The sequence below is a fragment of the Melanotaenia boesemani genome, chromosome 1, assembly GCF_017639745.1.
Source record: "Melanotaenia boesemani isolate fMelBoe1 chromosome 1, fMelBoe1.pri, whole genome shotgun sequence".
In the NCBI taxonomy this organism is placed as follows: domain Eukaryota; kingdom Metazoa; phylum Chordata; class Actinopteri; order Atheriniformes; family Melanotaeniidae; genus Melanotaenia; species Melanotaenia boesemani.
Genome location: NC_055682.1, coordinates 32,609,514 through 32,618,941, shown reverse-complemented (window position 1 = coordinate 32,618,941; position 9,428 = coordinate 32,609,514).

Below are 9,428 nucleotides of genomic sequence, written 5' to 3'. Positions count from 1 at the left end.
TTGCTGCTGCACGCAATGTTGATCATGAACAGATCAAGACACTGACAGAATCTATGGATGGCAGGCTTTTGAGTGTCCCCACAAAGAAAGGTGGTTATATTGGTCACTGATTTGTTTTTGTTTTGTTTTTGAATGCCAGAAATGTATATTTGTAAATTTTGAGTTGTTATATTGGTTTCCCTGGTGAAAATAAATAAGTGAAATGGGTATATACTGTATTGATTCTATTTTTTAAAAAGCGAATAACAACTAATCTAGATACTTTTTCTGGTGATATTGGAGACTTTTGGAGACTGATGTGAAATTAAATAATGTTTACTGTTCTCGATGAGCCGCTGTGCTAACTCTGGCTCCTCCCCCGTGCTACAGCATTCAACAGCCAAGGCCTTCACAGCATCGGTCCCAGCTCCAGCCTCCAGAGCAGGAGATATTCTCCTCTGCTCCATGACCAGACTCAAAGCTGCTGCAGGCTGATCCGATCCTGGTTTACTGTTACATATTAATATCTATTAATCGTCCAACAAAATCCAATTTAATTGAAAAATGTTGCCTGTTTGGGGCTGATATTGTTATGTGACTACAATGTGATTAATCAAGATTAATTAATCACAAAGCCTGTAATTAGTTATATAATTTTTTTCAAGTCCCACCCCTAATATATATATATATATATATATACACACATATATATTTAGCGCAGCCCATTGTTCATGGTAGATTGACTTGTCTGCCATCTCGCAATGGAAAGTGTTACCAGCTAGCTTACGTTTGTTGATTCAGCTAACTTGAACCAATTTAGATTGCCTCCATTTGTAGCAACTGATATACACATACACAAAGAGTTTTTTGCTTTGGGGTGCAGGTGGTGTGTCAGTTCTCTGACTAAAAACTGAGTTGAGTTGAAATTGAGTTGAACAAACTTAAGATGAATGAAACAATTAATTTAAGTTGGTTTAACTATTCTCTTTTTACAGTGTATTTAATTCTGAGTTATTGTCAAAGAGTCAACTAAATTAGAAAACTTTTCCTCCTGTACCTCTTTTTTGTTTGTGTGTGTGTGTGTGTGTGTGTGTGTGTGTGTGTGTGTGTGTGTGTGTGTGTGTGTGTGTGTGTGTGTGTGTGTGTGTGTGTGTGTGTGTGTTAATGACAGCTTCCACAAGCTCCCACAAAAAGACAGCCACTGTTTCTCTCTTTTGCTCCTTTTCAAGGAGGAAGGGTAGCTTTCAATGAATCATTCCTTGCTCCCATCGTGTTCTGAGCTGTGTCTTCCCTTCGTCAAGCAGCGTGAGTGATGGAAGTGACAGAGGAGACACCTGCCCTAAACCACTGCTGATAGAAAGGGTGAGAAGGAAGTAGGGAAGTGGAGAGAGGGAGGCACACTGCCTGATGGGAGAGCACACAACAAGGCAACAAACTTGCAGAGACTATCACTTATAGTGACAGGCCAGGAGGTGCCGTGCTATTAGCAGGCCGTAGGGTAGGCCCTGAGCACGGCCCGTCCTACCTAGGATGGATGGGCCTCTCTCTTGGGACTAAATTAATACTGGGAGTCTAGTGAATTGCTTTTGGAACAATGTCCTCCTAAGGAGCTAATCAGACAGGAGTTATCTAGGAGTGCCCGAAGGCTGGCTGGTGTGGCTGCAGCGCTGTGGTTGCCTGGCAGAAGGCAGGTGCACCATACAGATTCACAGCAGTTCATTCCGGTGCAGGGCACAGTGTGGTGTTATTCATTAGACTCTGATGATTGATTCCCAAGTTTTCAAAGACGGAGACTTCTATAGAATGGCAAAAGTAAAAATGTGTGTTCAGAGAAGCAAAAAAAGAGTTATTTTCAGTAAATTAGTGTGGTTACTTACAAAGTAAAGTCAACAGGTACAGAATAGTTTGGTTGTTAAACCTGCAGTCATTTTTAGCCACTTAGAGAGGACAGCCATCCCCTAAAACAACATGAACATATTGTAACTTTAAGTTGGCAAATCATGATTTATTTACATATCCAGCTTTCAATAGAGTGACTTAAAGATTAATTTAGTACTGTTGGTGGACTTCTGTAAAAAGAAAGTTCAATATTTGCTCACCATCTTGCTGTGTTTTACTCTTGGCTACCTCTTGAAGGAAATTAGCTTCTTACTTGGTTAAATAGCTTATTAGTGTTGGATATGTTGTGAACGAGCAAATTATCAGAACTGTTTAACAGAACGTAGTCGGCTCTCATGTTAGAAATGCAAAGCTGGATTAAGGTGAAATTCATCAGAGCTCCATGCTATCCATTTGTGTCTGAAACACAAGGGTTGGAACCAGAGTCTTGTACTGGTAACTGAAGATGGGTTTTACAGCAGCTGTCATGACAATAAACAATTTGAGCTCCTGTTCACTTAAATCAAATAAAATGTTATTGATAAAGTACTTTTCATACAACAAGTAACACAAAGTGCTATCCACATCAACAAAAATTTTAAAATTAAAAACTCAAGCCATCACACAATCAAATTTATTACAAAATAATTCAGGAAGCACACACATGCAATTATATATAAAAAAAAATAACAACATAAACAGGTATAGGAACCATATGCCACCAGTCTCAGTGACTGGTGGCTTATAATTCTGCTTACTTTATCTAAATGTCTGGAGTTTAACTGACTTATCCCTACAGTGGTGGAGCCAGAAAATCTCTGAAGTGCCAGACTGAGACTATTTGTTTGTTTATTTATTTGGGTGGTATAGAAACTGATAAACTGAAACATACATTCATCCATTGTCTATACCCATTTATTCCAATGCAGGGTTGCTGGAAGCTACTCCAGCTGCTACAAGGCAATAAGCTGAATACACTCTGGACCGGTCGCCAGTCCAGAGACTCCCACTCATGTACGCATATTATAAAAGGAATGTATTTTAGCTTTGACTCTGATCATTTTGTAACCTAAATCAAGTAATGCTGTACCGTAAACCAAGCTGATAAGATTCATAATTTAAATTTAATTAACTGATTTGGATAAAATATAAAGAACATAATGAACAAAATATAAAAATAAATATAAACACATTGGATAGCCCAAGGCTTATTTCCATCTGATGTCTAAAAAAATGTTAAAATGGGAAACAGTAAAATTATACAAGAAGCAGAATAATAAAAAAGTACAATTAATGAAGTAAACAAGAGCATAAAAATATTTATAAATACACATAAAAGTCCATTAGTACAAGAAGAAAGGCCCTGACCCGCCCTAGCTATAGCTTGCAACATACTTATCCTAAATACATGCACATGTATAAAATCACCCCACATCCCACATAAAATTCGATGTGTGAAAAAAATCATGGAAGTGTTTTAGTAAATTATTTTTATGTTATTAACGGCACGTAACTCAGAAGTGAAACACCAGTTCTCATGAGTTGATTTTGATCACACAGCATAAATGCATGAATTACCTAATTCGGTGCATATTTCTCCGCCATCCAAGCATCCCATCTGCCTTCTTATGAGAATTGTATGCCTTATTATGGAAAAGATTTGAGAATGACATCTGCTCTGAAGTCAAAACATGAATTATGTTTCCTCCTTCAGCTTGTAGGAGGCAATACTTTACACAATGCCCCAATGGGTTGTATTCAAGAGATGAACAAACAACCTATATGGTCATTTTGACTGGATGATTTGTTGAGTGACCAAAGAAGAACTGCCTAGTTTCCAGCAGTCTTTTGCTTTTCTGGTGCTCTTTACTGGCTTCCCAGCAGAATTAATGCATCAGAGGGATAAACCAATTGAATGAGGTCAGAGCTTAAAACAGAGGACATAGCAACACTGAGACCCCACACATGACTGAGCCATGTTGAAAACCCAGCAGTACTTATGACCACTTACCACAAAGTAGGTATTTGTGGGGCTCTGCTTAGCTTCTCAACCTGGATCAGGACAGCCTAGGAGCACAGAGTGCCTCCGGCTAGCCCCAGTCTCTGCCCTGTCTAGAGCTCTGGAGGATGGCACATACATTCAGACTGTAAATCACTGCACAAAAAAATATATCACAGGTAAACAGGCCTTAAAGTATCCAAACACTTTATCCAACAGACAAAAAGATGCTAGCTCTGGTTATTTTTGTATCAGATACACAAAGAATGTGGTACAGGCAGCACACAGTGTTTGGATTAAGTACTGGTGAAAACCAGACAGATATTTTAAACAGGGGTAGTATGATATTTTCATAACACTACATTCTGACTTAAAAGTAATATAAAACCTATCAATGGTTCTTTAGATTAATGTATTCTTGCATCCATGTCTTGGTAGTATTTTAGTGTTGTAGCTGAACAGCAATACTGTAAAACACAATGATGGCTGAGAGTTTGATAGCTCTAACATAAACTGATTTGATTTTTCATGTGAAGCACTTTGAGTTGCCCCAGCATGAAAAGTACTTTGTAAATAAAGTTTGATTTGATTTCATTTTGATTTAGAAAAAAAGATCATACTTGTTAATTAACGGACAAAATTATGAGTTTCCAAAATGTATGAACTGTAACAATCAGCTGTTAATTTGGAAGTGACATTTTGGTATTTTTACATTCTCCTCTTTATTACATTTGTCTGTTACTAATTCCCTTGAACCAAGCACTTGTGCCACTCTCTTCACCCAAACTTCTCCTCATCCTCTCCTCCTCCTCCTCCTCTCACAACTCCCCAGGCTTGTCCTTGGGCTGTGGGGGGACTGCAAAGCTGCAGAGCAGTACTCCATCCCCCAACCTCAGAAACCGCAACACAAGCACAGCTGGAGTTCTCCAGAAAAGCTCCAAGAAAACGTAATGATAGTGCACTTGTACCTTAAAGGTTCATATACACACTTCTGAATGTGTAGTGTACACAAGCATGTGTATGAACATGTAGTGTGTGCACACTACATAAAAATGTGGGACCCTCCTTATGTTAGTGAACCCATTGCAGTGTGTAAGGTCACAAAAGTAACGTTACTTTCCATCTGCTGTTTGCTTAAGTTCGTATAGACAAATGAGACCTAAATCTAATGTTTTGATTCATGTGAAAGAGATTACATTAACAGAGAGGAAAACACTAAATCTACACAAATGTGGTAGTGGTGGTATCACGGTTTGGGCCTGCTTTGTTGCAGATGGGCCAGGATTACTTGCTATGGCTTGAACATTGAATTCTGAAATATATCAATGCATTCTTAAGGAATATGTCAGTGCATATGTCCATGAATCTCAAGAAAAAGCAGGTCATGCTGCAAGACAAGAACCCATGGCACAAAGTTCTTCTACCAAGAATGGTTTGAGAAGTATAACTTTAATGTTTTGGAATGGTCAAAGTCATGACCTTAATCTAAAACCCATCAGCATCTCAGAAATGAAGCTCCTCTGTATGAAGGAATGGGCTAAAGATCCTCAGCAGTTATAAAATACATGTTCTGTCAGAAGAAAGTGAAAAGACACTGAAAAAAAGGAATCATATGCTTATGGTATTCACATATATTTAAAATTGCCCTCAAAATATAACATTTTGGTCCAATTTGTCTAACTGGGTTCTGATTATCTAGTTTAAGGACGAGTTAAAAATTGGCTAATGTTTTAGGTCATTTATTGAGAAATATAAAAAAATTATAAAGGCATAAAAAACACTTTTAAGTCCAGCTGTAACTCTATGTTAAACAAATGTGCTTGTATAAAGAGCTTGCATACTCTGCTTTTAGTCAGTATATTAGGCTCATATCAGTCACATGACAGGATACTAATTTGCATCCTGCAAGTCAGTGCAAATTAAATAATCACATTTGGAACACACACAGATATTTGAAACTCTTTCAGAGAAAAATATAGATTAGAAAATAGTCTACTATGTCAACATAATATGATTTTAGAGAATATTTTACCACCCAATGTTGTGTTTACTGTAAAAGAACTCAAGCTCAAAGACTCAGTGACACTGCATCATTCTTTGTGTGGCAACATGAAAAACAAAACAAAGGGAAAAAGAAAAAGAAATACACTTCTTCAGTGTATGAAAACTGGATTTTTACCAACTAAAGTTGGTAGGATTGCATGTTGTGACCATAAAATGTCATCAGCCAGCAGCCTCAGTCCCTATCAGGCAGTCTGCTGCACAGAGCACTCTGCTCTAGCCTCTGGCGCTGGCCGCACTAGCAGGCACCCTTCCCCCCCCCTTTGCCTCTCTTCTCTCTCCCTTCCTCTGTCTGTCTTTCTCTTTTGCAGTGACCCACCCTTCTCTCCCACCCCAAGCCCACCACTCCCCTCCCCCGTCACCCTGAGGCGCTCAGCTTCCATAGTGTCAGTGCAGGGGCCTCAGTGTTGACAAAGCAGCAGGCCTTCAGAAGACACATCAAACCCTGTCCCTCCTCTGAGCTGTTAGGGAGCTCAGCGCGCAACAAAAGGACAGGGACTCTAGTTTAAGTCTCAGGCCATTACGAGACCCAACAACATGGCTGAGACAGAAAAAGACCCTCAGGAGGCTGCATGTACCATGACTTACAAACATCGGCTTCAACCATTCATGACTAAATCCATTTTTTCTGACCGCTCTGATGACAGTGTTGTGATGGATGATTGTAAATATAAAGCATAAGTCAAGGCTACGGGTTGATGCCATCATGACACATGCAGTCTAATGAGGACTGTAGATGCTCCACAGTGCCAGGGACTTCCCCCCAAGGCGTATTATGCAGGGAGGAATGGTACGTGATGCATACCAGATGTGATTGGAGACATCACACTGTTCACGTTGTTACTGCTAACCAAACAGTAGCAGCAACAAAAGCAAAAGATCATTTTTCCTCTGTTCACACATTCAAGGGATGATGCTGGATTCTCTGGGAGCCAGAAGCAGAATAACACATTTCAGAAGATTTCTCTTTTTTTAAGAACTTCAGAGAGGATTATACTTTGAAGAGAAGAAAGTTGGTGACAACTACGACAGATGACGCAAAACAAAGTCACATTATCACCTCTTCCCCTCTGACAAAGGGTTTAGAATTCAGTGAAAACACTGAATTTCTCGGTATTTTTTCAAAAGTTTCCTTAAAATTCACACTTTGTGATGTAACACCACACTCACAAATATGAATCTACCAGAAATATAATAATCTTCCTCCAACCATGATGAGAAACGTTCCAGTTCTTCTTCTCAGGCCTTTTCACAGGTGTCAAGGAGTAAATCACAACTTGTAGATATATTCTGTGATTAGAGCCTCAGACCACTTGATGGCAGCAAAAGAGATTCTTTAGACAAATCTAGAAGACTGGCCCAGTTTTCATGGTACCTAAGAAAAGAAAAATACAGACAAGTAAGAGCAGTGGGATTGATTCACCCAAAAGGATCAGGTCTATCTGAGTGGTTTTGTGATGAACAAAGGAAGAAAGGCATTTTAACCGTATCAGTTTTTTTGTTGTTTTTTTTATGTGTAGAGACACTTAAAAGTATTAAATGCTCAGTGACTGGTGGTTTATGGTTCTGCTTACTTCATCTGAATGTTTAACTGACCCATCCGTTTGGTGGTAGAGCCAGAAAATCTGAAGTGCCAGGCTGAGACCATTTGTTTATTTATTGGGGTGGTATAGAAACTGACTTATTAGTGTGTTTTTATAATTATTCTTTTGAGTAATGCCTCAAAAGAATCCAGTGAAAGTAATCTTTCATGATTTGGTTTAACATATGAAAAAAATCCCACTGCTGGAGGGATGTTAAAGTTTCGTTGATGGTAAATTAACTATTTCTTTGTGTAAAATGTTGATTCACAAAAACAATTACTTTCTCAGGAGGTGAAAAGATTGTCACTAAGTCTGTGTTAGTCTGATGTAGTGCAAAGTAGCATAAAAGCATCAACGTCACATAGCATACCTCATTGTACTTGTACATGTAAACTCCTTTTTCAAGGCGCAACTTCTACCATGTTGGAGGTACTGTCTCCCTGCTGGTTAATATTTACTAAACACCTCCACATATCACGTGAATCTCCTGATTAGGCCAAAAAAGACAATATGACAGCATCAGGGTCATTATAGTTTTACCTGTATGAGTGAAATTGACTCATAACAGCAACTCTTAGAAGATGCATTGAGTGTAAACACTTCTTTTGTGCTCAGCTTTTAGGGAAACTTAATTGCTGGCCTTAAGCACTTGAGGGAATTCTGCATTCTGCTTGTTAGGTGTTTGTGTGCAACACAACCCATATGTTCTATTAATAAACTGACACCCTATTACCCCATCTCTCTCTCTCTTTCTCTCTCTCTCTCTCTCTCTCTCTCTCTGAAATAATGAACAATAAGTGTCACTGCTGCACCTCAGACACACACCAACATCAAGCAGAATGTCAAATGGCTGGAAGAATGGAGCGATTGACAGCAACCGGGCTCCACGAGGCATGCAGATTACTAAAAGCGAGTTCTGAATGTTCTTTTCAAACTTTCTCCACATGCCAGAGGGGAAAGTAGAAGAGTTGATCTGATGCGAAATGCTTGAAAGAGATTCTTGCAAATGCTCACATTTAGAGGGGCGGATGTGACTGTAATGTACCTACTGTTTTCACCTCAGTGCGTACAGTACGTGGGAGACTTGGGCTGTGTGGTGCTAAAAAAGATATCCGTTGGCCAAATGCCCTAAAGGATTGAAGAATGATAAGAATACACTAAATGTATGAATTCTGGCCGCCAAAAGGCTTTGGAAGAGCTACTGAATAAATATTTGTTGAACATTTAGATCCATGTGGGCATTTACTTTTAACCCTATACATAAACATTCTTGATACTGGTATTCAACCAATTTGATTCCAGGTCAAATAATCAGAAAAAGTGCATCAATATGCGGAACAATGGCCTCTCGATGCACCGTGTTGCTCCACAGATGGTACTGTTTCATCTTCTTGTGATCCAGCTGTAATACGTGTTTAAAAGAAAAATCATGACTGCACTTCAGTGGAGGTCTCAAACTAAAACAGATAAATTTGTGTGTTTCACTCAAAGATTACCTTGTAATCTGGAATGTAGCAAGAAAATATTCTCCATCATTTGAGGCAGTACATAGCACTGTTTATCCTCTGGGGCATTGAGCAAACTACATGCTGTTTTAAAGTTTGATTGATATAAAGTAGGAAAGCTTTACAAATCATACTTCATCTTTTTTGCTAAGAGGACTAAGCTGGAAGCAGAGAGAGGCACAGTGTTGTCCTCTGTGCCACTTTAAGCAACACCACTAATGGCACCTGCTTTTCAACCCAGAGGCAAAGTTATTATTCTTGCAGGGTCATGCATTAATTCATACGCTTCATTAGCATATGATGTCAGACGGAGAGTGAAAATTTCACTCATGGATGCGGCATCTTGTTGCAGCTTTAACATCTTAATTCAAAGTTAAACAGAAATCAATATTAATTTGACCCCCGTAGTTTTGGAAAGGCAAA